General features: G+C 33.0%; 1 protein-coding gene and 1 long non-coding RNA gene across 7 annotated transcripts in view; one reads left to right on the top strand and one right to left on the bottom strand.

Annotated features, from left to right (window-relative positions):
• The window catches only part of LOC114336460 (diacylglycerol kinase theta), a 338858-nt gene that overhangs the window by 255567 nt on the left and 68904 nt on the right, over positions 1-14387 (bottom strand). The gene's annotated exons all lie outside the window — the stretch shown is intronic.
• Positions 9618-10117, top strand: LOC126879632 (uncharacterized). The gene is made up of 2 exons (XR_007696165.1): positions 9618-9881; positions 9979-10117. It is a non-coding gene; the product is annotated as an uncharacterized LOC126879632 (long non-coding RNA).

Raw genomic sequence — 14387 nt, 5'->3', positions numbered from 1 at the left:
AGACACTTACTAATTCAATTTAATGTCGTCGCAAAATGTTCACTGTCTAGTAGTATAAATATTTATGTGTATTTCCTGATTTAAATATAGCATAGTTTATTGTTTTTATTACAATTATACCACAGGACCCTATTTTTATTTTGCCTTGCTCTATTTTTGTAAGGTATTTTTAGATTCTCCTTGATTATTTCGATAACGTTATGGCTACATGTTGAGGGTAAAGGAAACAGAACGCATAAAAGGACAGAACTGATTATTCTATATACATAGACATTTTTTTATATAAGCTATTCAATAGAAAAATATACAATAAACAATGTAATTAACTATTCTAAATGGGGAATAAGCCACAATTTAACTAAAAAATGATTTTATTAACGTTTCGACGTCCAAATTGGACGTCGTTGTCAAAATACAAAATATTAATAAATTAAACAAAAATGTTGTTGCTTAGTAAAAAATTCTTCTATAATTTAATTTAATCTGACTCATTTATATCAGCAATTCAGACATATATTTTACAGTAGAAGACTTTAAAATGATATTGCCAATATTTTTGAGTTGCGTTCCTGGGACGACTTTACTGAAAGATTCGATTACATAAAATCAATCCCAACTCAAGAATATCCGTCACAAAAAAAATCATAGCATACGATCTGTCTTTAAAAAGACAACCACATGCAACGGTGACAGTAAAATTCTCGCGTTAGAGATTCCATAGTAAATCACGAGGAGAGACCCGGAAAAAACCTCGTGATACTATCCCGACATCGTAAGTATTTGGTCTTACATTTTAGTTTACTCTCAAAACTAATACCAAATTCTGACTTTACATATACAGGGTGTTTCATTAATTATTGTCTATACAGTAACTGGAGAAACCTTAGCACAAAATACTAAGATTTAACCTAAAGCATGTAAATAAAATGTGGTTCCTTACTGAGTTACAGGGTGTTTTATCTAAAAATTTAAAAACTATTTTTGCTCAGCATTTTAAAACTATTCGACGTATCCTTTTCGTATTTGGCAGGAAGTATAGGTACCTACTGTGCTAACTACTAAATTATGTTAAACAAACGTTTCTGTCTATTACCAGAGGCGTACGACGTGGGAAAGTGAATGAACCCTTTCCGAATTCTACGACACTGACGGAATTGCTATTCTAGTTCATTTTTTGGATTCTCCAATACTTTCTATGAAAATAATATACTCTCCATTCTTAACGATAAAGTCATTAGTTTTCGAGATATTTGAAGTTAAAAATGAAACGACACGGTTATTTTGATTAATGTATTGTGTCGCTTCATTTTTAGTTTCAAATATCTCGAAAATTAATCATTTTATCGTTACGAATGAGGGATATATTATTTACATAAAAAGATTTGAAAAATCAAAAAATTACACTAAAATAGCAATTTCGTTAGTGGTGTAGAATTTGGGAAGAGTCAACCAGCCACTATCCCCTCTCGTACGCCTCTGGTAGTAGCTATAAACGTTTATTTATCTTAATTTAGTAGGGTGTACAGTAACTACACTTTCTATAAAAATACGCCAAATAGTTTTAAAGTACTGGGTACAAATAATTTTTAAATTTTAATCATATGAATCATATAAATTAATCAAAATATCTGTGCCGTTTCATATTTAACTTCAAATATCTCGAAAACTAATGACTTTATCGTTACCAATGAAGAGTATATTATTTACGTAGAATGTATTGGAAAATCTAAAAATGGTACTAAAATAGTAATTCTACCAGTGGCGTAGAATTTGAGAAGGGTCAACCATTCACTATCCCCTGTCGTACGCCTCTGGTAGTAGCTAGAAACGTTTGTTTATCATAATTTACTAGGGTGTATAGTAGTCGCACTTTCTGCCAAGTATGAAAAGGATACGTCGAATAGTTTTAAAATACTGAGCAAATACTGACAAAAATAGTTTTTTATTGCCTCAATGCGCTGAAAATATTCGTTATTTATCTCAGTATGCAAGTCAAGCTTTTCGTCTTTTTCAATTTGAACCACATTTTATTTAAGTGTTTTGGGTTAAATCTTCGTATTTTGTTCTAAGGTTTCTCCAGTTACTATATGGACAATTATTAATGAAACACCCTGTATATGTTATTATGAATTATAAATAATATTAATAATACATAGATATATAAATAATACTAAAATCCAACATATGTACTATCCTCGATATGTTATTGATTTACTAATCGTGGTATTTTCTCTCTACTGACTTCCTCTTTTAGTATGGGTAACCACATTCTACTGCATTCTACCGAGGAATTTGCGACACAATTGGTTTCATTTATAAAAATAGAGCCACTTCTTTGATTTTTCTCTTTTTGCTATCTGTTTCTTTCAGGACTATACTTGAATATCTCAAGTATAGTCATTTTTAAGTCAATTTTTTACTAAGCAACAACATTTTTGTTTAATTTATTGATATTTTGTATTGCCATAACGACGTCCAATTTGGACGTCGAAACGTTAGTAAAATCAGTTTTTAGTTGAATTGTGGCTTATTACCCATTTAGAATAGTTAATTACAAAAATGCCACTAAGAAATAGCTTCAGAACAACAAATAAACAATGCATTACAAACAATATAGATGGGGATTATTAGGTTTCTAGTTAAACTTCTATAAAATAACATAAATCCGCAACATAAAATAACAGTAATATTCACAAGATATTCTAAGGTCAAAATTTTACTAAGCAGCAAGTACCTACTGCCCTTAACAATACACCATAACATTTGTTCACATCATCATCATTCTCTTTGTCTTATCCCTATGCGGGGTCGGCTTCCCTAATTGCACTTCTCCATACAATTCTATCTTGGGTCATATCAATACTAATCCCCTTTACCAACATGTCCTACCTAATCGTCTACCCCCACGTCTTCTTTGGTCTTCCTTTCCTACTCCTTCCAGGAATCTGGACTTCAGCAGATCTTCGTATTGGGTGATTAGCGTCTCGACGTTGAACATGACCAAACCATCTCAACCTATGCTCTCTCATTTTGGCATCAATTGGTGCCACACCTAGACTTCTCCTAATATACTCATTTTTAATTTTATCCTTTGTTGTCACTCTACTCATCCATCTAAGCATTCTCATTTCCGCCACATGCATTCGTTGTTCCTCTTTCTTTTTCACTGCCCAACATTCAGTTTCGTACATCATAGCCGGTCTTATGGCTGCTTTCTGTTTTATAGAATTTTCCCTTCAACTTCATTGGAATTTTCCTGTCACACAGCACACCACTCGCTTCCTTCCACTTCATCCGTCCAGCCATAATTCTACTGCATGCATCTCCATCTATTTCTCCATTAATCTGTAATACCTATCCCAGGTACTTAAAACTATTGCTTTTTATAATCAGTTCACCATCCAAAGATACCATTTTATTTGTAGTAACTCCATCTTTAAATGAACATTGCAAATACTCTGTATTTGTCCTACTAATTTTTAAACCTTTTTCCTCCAGAGCTTGTCTCCACTGTTCCAGTTTTTGTTCTAAGTCTCTTTCATTATTTCCTACTAACACGACATCATCAGCATACATTAAGCACCATGGAATGGTACCCTGTAGTTTCGTTGTTATCTGGTCCAAAACTAATGAGAATAAATACGGACTAAGCACTGAGCCTTGGTGCAATCCTACTTTCACATGAAATTTATCAGTATCTCCCGCACCTGCCCTAACACTAGTCGTTACTCCCTCATCCATATCCCTCACAATCTTTACATATTCACCAAGAACTCCTTTCTAATTGATTGCCCACCACAGAATATCTCGAGGTACTCTATCATATGCTTTCTCAAGATCAAGGAATACCATCTGAGCGTTTGTTTCTTTACTCCTGTATTTTTCCATCAACTGTCTTATAATGAAAATTGCATCTGTTGTGGATCTGCCCTGCATAAAGCCAAATTAATTCTCGGATATTTCGGTCTCTTCACGTATCCGTCTATCAATTACTCTTCCCCATATTTTCATGGTGTGGCTAAGCAGTTTTATAGCCCTGTAGTTTGTACATTGTTGTATATCTCCCTTGTTTTTGTAGACAGGTACTAGTATACTGCTTCTCCATTCATCTGGCATTTGTCCAACTTCCATAATTATATTAAATAAACCTGCTAGCCACCTTGTTCCTTTCTCTCCCAATGCTCTCCATACTTCCCCAGGAATATCATCTGGTCCTACCGCTTTTCCTTTCTTTATTTTTTGAAGCGCTTGAACCACTTCCTCGTTTGTTATTTTGGTGACCATTGCTGCTACTGTCTCCGTTGACTCTACAGGCTGTCTGTCAAATTCTTCATTTAATAAGCTGTCAAAGTACTTTCTTTACTCTTTTTGACATCCTTTTCGTAAACTAGTATTTTATTATTTTCATCTTGGATACATCTAATCTGATTAAAATCTTTTGCTTTCTTTGCTCTCTATTTGGATATTTTATATATCTTCGTTTCGCCTTCCCTGGTATCAAGTTGATCGTATAGGTTTGAATACGCTTCTGTTTTGGCTTTTGCTACTGCTACTTTCGCTGCCTTTTTCGCCACCATATAGTTTGGAAGATCTGTGTCGGATCTGGTTTCTTGCCACTTTTTATATAATTTTCCCTTCTCTTTTATTTTTCCTTGTACTTCGTTTGACCACCACCAAGTCTCTTTATCCTTCAACTTTTTTCCTGAAGTTTTCCCAAGGATTTCAATAGCAGTCTCTCTAATACTACTGGCCATTTTTCTCCAAATTGTATTAGGGCTTCCTTTCGTGTTCCAACATATTTTGTCTACTATTCTTTCCCTGAATAGGCTTTCCTTCTCATCTTTTAGCATCCACCACTTGATTTTTTGTGGTCCTCTCCGATATTTTGGTTTACCTTCCCTTTTTACTTCAATGTCCAGAACAAGCAGCTTATGTTGTTGGCTTACTGTCTCACTAACCATTACCTTGCAGTCCTTCCATTCCTTGCATTCACGTGTCTTATTTCTTTATCGTGAAACAGTCTATTTAAAAATATCTATCTCCAGATATAAAAAAGTGTCTAGCTCAAAAATTAAGTGACTTATACTGAAAAGAATGTCCGTCCCTATTTTTTCAGCGAAAAAGTGATCGAAAGCAACCCCCCAATCACCACCCTAATTAAAATTATTCATTGACCTTATTTGGTCTCCTTTGTTTATGTATTAAGTATTAATAAGTTCTAGAAGTTTGACCGCTTTAGAATGATTAGTTTTTAAAAAGATGGAGTTACAAGCGAATAACGAATTTTTGTAGTTTGGAAAAAAATGGCCTTTTCTTCAGAATAGAAAAGAAAGATTAGCATCAGAGATGCGAAAAAATGTTTAAATAAGAAATTGTAACTTATTTAATTCCCAGGAACCTGGTTTGCAAAAATTTTTTCTATGGCAAAAATATAGTGAGCTATTAACAATTTAACAATAAAAACTTGTAATAACATGCAAAAACCACCTTTACCAACCCCTTCAAAGTCGACTAACCCAACCCCTATTTGCGACTAGGGATTTTAAAAAGATCTAATATTAATAGGCTTATAGATCTTTTAAAAACCTACAAAATTATTTTTTACCAAACTTTCTAAGATAAAAAATAAAAAGTTATGGTTAAAAAATCAATATATTTTTTTGAAAAAAAAAGGAGAAATACACTTGGAAGCATAATAATGTAAGTTAGCAGTGTTTTTAGTCATTATCCTTACTCAGTCTTCTTTATTTATGTATTATTAATTGATTCTAAAAGTTTGACTGGCTTAGAATGATTAGTTTGAAAAAAAAAAAGAATGTGTGTGTACTTTATACGCACGTAAGAAGTTATACTTCTATTATATGATTTCAACGAAATAAATATACTTTCAACAGGTTATTTGTATTTTATTTAAAGATTAAACTAATTTTAACTTACTACTTTCCAAAAATGTTTATTAAAACAATACCAAAAATAAAAAAAAAAATTGAAGGCACTCGTGGGAGTGCCGACAGAAGTGAAAACTTCTTATAGTATATAAATTACAAGCTCAATTCTTTTACCCCATCCTAAAAGAAGTGCTATACCTATATCATATACGATATACGCGATGCGTATGCCCTGTGCTATTTATGTATACATACACATTATTTATATATGTAAAAAATTTATTTCAGTGATGACGGTCGCAAATTCAATACTTTTTCCCCATCCAAAAAGTGCACAACGTCCCTAAAGAAATTTTCAATTCAAAAATTTATTTCGTCGAAGCGATAACGGTCGCTAATTTAATACTTTTTCCCCATCCAAAAAGGGCACAACGTCCATCAAGAAGTTTCCCCTTCAAATATTCATTTCGTCGAAGCGATGATGGTCGCTATTTTAATACTTTTTTACATCGAAAAAGTGCACAACGTCCCTAAAGAAGTTTCACTTCAAAAATATTTATTTCGTCGAAGCGATTGCGGTTCCTAATTCAATACTTTTCCCCCATCCAAAAAGTGCACAACGTCCCTAAAGAAGTTTTCACTTCAAAAATTTATTTCGTCGAAGCGATGACGGTCGCTAATTTAATACTGTTTTCCATTGAAAAAGTGCACAACGTCCCTAAAGAAGTTTCAATTCAAATATTTATTCCGTCGAAGCGATGACGGTCCCTAATTCAATACTTTTCCCCCATCCAAAAAGTGCACAACGTTCCTAAAGAAGTTTTCACTTCAAAATTTATTTCGTCGAAGCGATGAAGGTCGCTAATTTAATACTTTTTTCCATCGAAAAAGTGCACAACGTCCCTTAAGAAGTTTCACTTCAAATATTTATTTCGTCGAAGCGATGACGGTCCCTAATTCAATACTTTTCCCCCATCCAAAAAGTGCACAACATCCCTCAATAAGTTTTCACTTCAAAAATTAATTTCATCGAAGCGATGATGGTCGCGATGACGGTCGATAATTTAATACTATTTTCCGTTCAAAAAGAGCACAACGTCCTTGAAGAAGTTTTCACTTCAAATGTTTATTTCGTAGAAGCGATGACGGTCGCTTATTTATTATTTTCTCCACATCCAAATTTAATAATTTTTCCCCATCCAAAAAGTGCACAACGTCCCTAAAGAAGTTTTCACTTCAAAAATTTATTTCGCCGAACGATGACGGTCGCTAATTCGATATTTCTTCCCCATCTAAAAAGTGCACAACGTCCCAAAAAGAAGTTTTCACTTTAAAAATTTATTTTGCCGAAGCGATGACGGTCGCGATGACGTTCGCTAATTCAATACTTTTTTCCACCTACCTCTACCGAAAGTATACTTTTCCGTACCTGATTGTAGGGAGCAAAGTTGTACTTTTCCTCCCTAGGGAGGAAAATATTTTTCCTCCCTAGGGAGGAAAAGTAAAAGTGACGTCATGGTATTTCATTCATGAAATATAACTTATTGACGCCCTGTACAATATCTATTTTCTATTACGAAGTATCTATACATTTTAACGTTTATTTATAAAACACCCTATATTTTGCAGAATGGTAAAAAACAGTAAATTGTTATTTTGATTTAACAATGTTTACATTAATAATTTGACTTATATTTGACAGTTGACAGTTATATTGTACATACTTCTTAGTTTTAGTTCTAATAAATTTTGTTGGTTAGTTACATAAATAAATTAAGTAAAAATGAAAAAATTACTTGTTATTTGAGGAAGGTGGAAAAACCATATGTATAACATAGGAGTAAAGTGTCTTTTCCTCCCTTGAATGATTACTGCCCTGAAATTTCCACCCCTGAGATGGGGTGCCAACCACCCCCATGGTAAAAGCGTCTTTCGGCATCATATAGATTTTGATCCTTGGACTATCCACTACTTATTCTCAAATTTTCAAACAAATCGATCCATTCTGTAAAAATTGCGAGGTGAAAGCTTCGGTTGCTGGACTAAAATAAGTAATTTTGAATGCAGATGACACCGTGCACTGACAGTGCCGAAAACCTAAATACTCCAGGCGGGATCTGTTTTGAATTGGCCAATTTTCATACGAGTCTATTTTTCTACTGGAATCACTTCAGGATGTACAGTTACGATCATTGAATAGTTTACAGGCTTACGTATCTAGGAGCCAATTTTTTTAAATTTCACCTCGTTTAAACGCACCTTTTACGTCAAAGTTACGTTACCAGTGGTGTACCTGGAATAGGTTGATTAAAATTAAAAAATCAAAATAATATAAATATATTTTACAAAATTTAACAAAAATGCCAAGGGCCATTATAGACCAGTAAGGATCTGTTTTTAGATGGATGTGAGAGGTGGCATTCAGATTTTTGCGGATAAAGTTAGGTGATAACTTCGTTAATAATAATTGATTTATGCTCCTTCTCAAATATGCCCGGAACATTAATAAAAAAATAAAATATTTAAAAATTTCAAAAAATTTCGTTTTCTTTTCTACTTTTTTTGCTTATAACTTTAAAACGATTTATTTTGGAACAAAGTCGTATAGGAATAAAACAAAGATAATTAAATTTTCTATCAGATGCGATTAGTTAAAAATGCCTTAATTTATCACCCTTGCTGCAAAATAGCAATAAAAATAAAATAAGGGGCCAAAACAAGCCTGTCTTTATTCAATGATTTTCCATCACTTAGGTTACACTTGGAACCTTCCTAATTCGCTTATAAAGTAATGTGCTAAAACCGTACGCCAAATTTCATTAAAATTGACTTACTAGATTTTGAATAATAATTTTGCAATCTAAACTTTTTTTTTTAAATTAAAATTTTTTAAAATCTTGCACAACAAAAACTAGACCATACAAAGATTTGTCAATTTTTTTACATATAAAGAAGCACTCCACGTTTATAAGTTTAAAACATTGCTGAGGCCCCTTAAATAATCCGATTTTAATTCTGTAAAGTGTATTAGATAGGTAGAGCAGCTCTTTATATGTAAAAAAAATTAGACAATTTCTAAATGGTCTACTTTTTGTTCAGAAAGATTTTAAAAAATTTGAACTTTTTTAAAAACATTTAGATTGCAAATTTATTATGCAAAATCTATTAAGTCGATTTTAATGAAATTTTGTACACGGTTTAAGTATGTTACAAAGAATTTTCTAAGCGAATTACTAAGGTTCTAAGTGCCACCAAAGTGGTTAAAAACATTGAATAACAACAGGCCCATTTTTTTCCCCTTTATTTTGTATTTATTGCTATATTGCAGAAAAGGTAATACGTTAAGACATTTTTGACCAGTCGTATATCATACAAAATTCAATTATCTTTATTTTATTTCTCTACGAATTTGTTCCAAAACGAATCCTTTTAAAGTTATAAGCAAAGAAAGCAGAAAAAAATCGACGTTTTTCGAAATTTTTAAATATTTTAATTTTTTTATTAATGTTCCGGGCATATTTGAGAAGGAGCATAAGTCAATTATTATTACTGAAGGTGTCACCTAACTTTATCTGCAAAAATCCGAATGCCACCTTTCACATCCAAAAATAGACGTTTTTTCACAGATCCTTATTGGTCTATTAGTTGTCGAGGCATTAAGCTAAATAAAAAAAATTAACAAAATGGAAAGTATACAAAGAAGTTTCTTTGAAAGAGTTTGATCATGCCCCGCGCACTCTAATAAAAAATATGTAATCGTATTTATTTTCCTTCCATTTTGTCAGAGGCGCTGATGTCGGCATTCTGATTGGTGGAACATGACTTTTGTCAAATCCTGCGCTATCTGTGAATCTGTGTTCAGTGTTCGTGTTCGTTCGTTCGTTGTCGTTCAGTTATTTTATATGGTCGGTTATGTGATGGGTTTGTGTCACCATAAAAAGCTGATATTCAGTCGTGTTTTTTGATATTTTGTAATCGAGTACCTTTTTAAAGGTAAGTTTTCTGATTGTAAGGTAGAGATTTTCTGATTGTAGGTACTGTTTATCCAACAGTTTTAAAATACACACTTTATTTCGCGTTTTGTTGTTAGGTCTAATGGCTCCGTTCAGCTGTTGTGTGCAGACGATGGAAAAGTTCAACAAGTAAACATTTATTTAATCCAAATTAAATACTCATATTTCTATGTAAAATGTCACATTATTTTATAAATAAATAAGTAAGAAACAAAAGTTGTTTGTGTTTTACCTTTATTGTCCACTTGAATAAAATATTAAATATTGGAAGTACCGTATGGAGGCTATGTACCTAGCATGGAGGCTAGATTATGGCACCCTTCCTATCCAATCAACAACAAGAACGTTTAAAATTTCACACCTATCATGTCGAAGCTACAGACCACTTATGTGGAGGCCAGATTTGTAGTATCCTTCCATTTAACCAGGAGCTGAGATGGCGCTGAAATACGGGTCATGTTTTTTAAAGAGTAAGATCGCATTCTATCAAATCACACAACACTTTTTTCTATGAGTTTGATATCGATTTATTTTATTTTTCAACACGGGAAATTTTTGACAAGTATTGACTTTTCTGAAATTTTTTGACTTTGACATTTATCAGATCCGTACGACACGGCAACTTTACAGTATTTTAATATAAAAATTAAGGTGTAAACTATTCAGTGATCGTAACTGTACCTTGTATCAATAATCACGATATATCTATATATTGTCCTTTTCATGAGCATTTTTCAGTGCGAAACAAATGATAGGAAAAAGGGTAAGTCCGTGATAATACACATTTATGACATTTATTCTAACATGACATTTTAGTTAAATCTGACAGTTGTCACATTTTATTTTCAATTTGGAATAAAAACAAATCAAATGTGTTTCTTGCATTTATAAAATGGTATTTTCTTTGATTTGTATAGTCTAATAAATTATACAGATTATATTTGTAATATTATTATCTAATTAAAAAAAATATTTTTTTTATTATGGCGCCATCTATCGACAACTAAAATAACTAGAATAAATGTAAATGTCTGTAATCAAGGACGGGCTTTTTTTCTGTCACATACAATTTAATGCGTTAGAAAGAAATCGAAAAACTGTGACGCACTGAAAGATGATCATGAGAAAAAGAATACTACGCCAGTCGGAAACATTGTGCTTAATTTTCTATTTCACAAAATCGAAAACAATTGAAAGTTTTTCCTTCCAAATTAGCATCATGTACGACTTTGTCTACGGCTCTGTTAAAAAGCTTACACGCCAGCGCGTCTCCCTGCCTTACCCCCTAAGTATTTCAAATGGGGTTAACAATTCTTCTTCTTCGTCGTCTTTTTGTATGGACATGACTCTGTCTGTTTTTTCAATGTGCCTCCAGTAAGTTGTCGTTCCATCGTTTTCCTATTGGGGAACCGTCTCTCGCTGTCCTTATTACTCTATTTGTTATCATTCGGCTTATGTGGTCATTCCATTCTACTCCTCTGTTTTTTACCCAGTTATTATTGTTCTCCACCTTGCATCTCCATCGAAGATCTGTACTTCTAGCTCTGTCCCATAGTGTCTTACCATCGATTTTTCGAAAGGTTTTCGTCTCCGCTGTTTCGAGCAATCTTTTTGTCCTCTCTGTGTCAGGTCGTGTTTCTGCCGCGTAACTATGTCATTATTGGTCTGATGACTGTTTTGTAAATCCTGACTTTTATTTCTTTTCCTATATTCTTATTTCTCCATATTGTGTCATTCAGGCAAATTGCGGCTCTGTTTCCTCTATTCACTTGATCTTCCACTTCTGTTTCGAGATTTCTGTAGCTGTAAGTGTGTTATAGATAGTGTGATGCCTAGATATTTAAACTACATCCCTTGTTCTATGATCTGACCATCCAACTCTAATTTACATCTTATTGGATTTGCTGTTATAACCATGCATTTTGTCTTTTTTGGGAAGATTAACATGTTAAATTGTTTGGCGATTATATTAAATACGTTGTAAATTATCTCCACTTTGAGAGATAGGTATTGAATCCATGGGCGTCAATATAAAATTGCTTAGGGGGGAGCAGACGTGAAGATGTTGCTCGTTACATTTTGTATACTTTGGATAACAATATTTATAGTTTAAAGCACCCGAAAAGCTAGGAAGGACACGCCCCTCCCCCTGCCCATGAGGTGGGTGGCTATGATTGTATCGTCTGCATAGCAGATTATTTTAATTTGTTTTTCCCGCATTTGGTATCTTTTTTAGTTCTTACTTTATTTATTATTTCATCCATGATCAGGTTGAACAATAAAGAGTTCATGGAATCTACCTCTCTTATCTCAGTGCCAGCTTCAAGTGGGTTTCAAGTTCATCTTCTTCTTTTACTTTTATTGTGTTATTCTGGTAGGTAGATGTTTCCGATCGTTTTAATTCTTTCTAGAGGTACCTCTCTTGAGTATCACAAATGGATAAGATTCACGAAACATGCCGGTTTGCTTTATTATAACGATTTCTCTTGAACTTGCCTCATTATACAGTGTGGGCCAAAGAAAAGAGTCCCCCGATATTTAGCAGTAGTTATTAGATTTTACGGAAATGCCGAAACATGTCGATTTTTGAACTAAGGGTACACATTTTTACGGTACATACATCTGTCATTCGTCAACACCCTCCCTTCCACTTCCCCCACCCCTTATTTTTAAATAGGGAATAGGGGTCGTGTGCTAGCTCATTTAAAAGGTTATTCAATTCTCTATTCAGTAATATGAACATTAACATAATTATTTATACCGGGTGTCCAAGAAAAAAATATTTTAATTAAATTAATTAACACAAAAAGAAGAATGTATGTAATTTATTTAATTATTTAATTCAAAATACATTATATTGCTGTCACAAAACAGAAAAAAATTTCTGATAAATAAACATTGCTTTTCGTTTAATTTCAATGTTCAAGCTACCACCCACCTGTCTCTTGGTAGGTTGAATATTGAATTTAAGCAACAAACAATGTTTATTTATCAAATAAACATTATTTTATGTTTTCTGTCAGCAGTAGAATGTATTTTGAGTTAAATAAATTACATACATTCTTCTTTTTGTGTCAATTAATTTAATTGAAACTAATTTTTCTTGGACACCCTGTATAAATAATTATGTCAATGTTAATATTACTGAATAGAAAATTGAATAACCTTTCAAATGAGCTAGCACACGACCCCTATTTCCTATTTAAAAATAAGGGGTGAGAGAAGTGGAAGGGAGGGGCTGACAAATGACAGATGTATATACCTAAAAATGTGTCCCCCTTAGATCAACTATCGACCTGTTTCGGCATTTCCTTAAAATCTAATAACTAATGCCAAATACCGAGGTGGACTGTTTTCTTTGGCCCACACTGTATATATCGATGGCTTAAATCACACTTATTGTATGTCCACTTTTTTCCATTATTGAGTTATTCACTGTACCTTGATGACCTCATAGCAGTCTATCATCCTGCATAGACATTGCATGTCCTAAAGCATTTGGTGTGGTATACTTAAATGACATTTCAAACTGTGAATTAAGCTCAAAATGTATTATGAAGGGAACAATTGTTGTATGTCCATATACAATATCTGTACTCTTAGCAATATCAAAAGACTAAGGGCAGAATATTGTATGTCTGGGACATGCATTAATTGTGCACTAAATAATGTGTCACTATCAACAAGCTGGCTGGAACATTAGCACCATGTGTGGTGTGCGTTTTTGAGGTTATTGTTGAAAGTTTTCTTTTTTTGGTGTCAAGTGAATTTATTGTTTATGTTTTATCGAAAACACTAATGGAAAAACGTCCTAGAAGTTATAAACTGTTGCAGTTAAAAAGAACAGAAGTTGGACTGCAGATGGAAAACTCTAAAGAACTTATAAATTATTCAAAGTGTTATTACTTACCGGACGAAAATAACGAAAATCAAAGAGTATCTCCTAAGTTTTTCTGTAAGACTTTGAGTATTAAGTTAAAGATCAGGAGATAAAATTCAGGAGCCTATGTAGGGACAGATAAAAGAAAAGGGCGTAAGGCTCCTAATACTACAGATGCAAATATAATTGTTAAAGCTTAGGAACACATCGATTCCTTTCCTCGTATGGAAAGTCACTGTTATAGAAAATACTTTAAAAAGCTTTACTTGTCTTGCGATTATCTTTGACTCTATGAACAATTTGGCCAGGCGAATAATATACCCAAGTGTACTATAAATGTATGCAGATGTCTTTTCAATAGCTAAGAATTTCCATTAAATTTTGTTTAAACCAAAAAACGATCAGTGTTTTCTCTGCAATAGTTATAAAAATGCTTCCGCCTTAGAAAATGACCTTCAAGATCATAAAAAGGGAGAGAAACTGACTTTCTTAAAATGAAGGGTGATGATAAGAAACGGTCAATAGATGACAAAGGTGTAACATTTCGATCTGTTCCATTTGACTTGCGGGCAGTTTTATCTATGCCCTATGCTGGTGATGCTCAAA

Source organism: Diabrotica virgifera, chromosome 2, assembly GCF_917563875.1.
Source record: "Diabrotica virgifera virgifera chromosome 2, PGI_DIABVI_V3a".
Taxonomy (NCBI): domain Eukaryota; kingdom Metazoa; phylum Arthropoda; class Insecta; order Coleoptera; family Chrysomelidae; genus Diabrotica; species Diabrotica virgifera.
The sequence above is the reverse complement of the archived record's forward strand: the minus strand, read 5'-3'. Positions and strand labels throughout refer to the sequence as shown.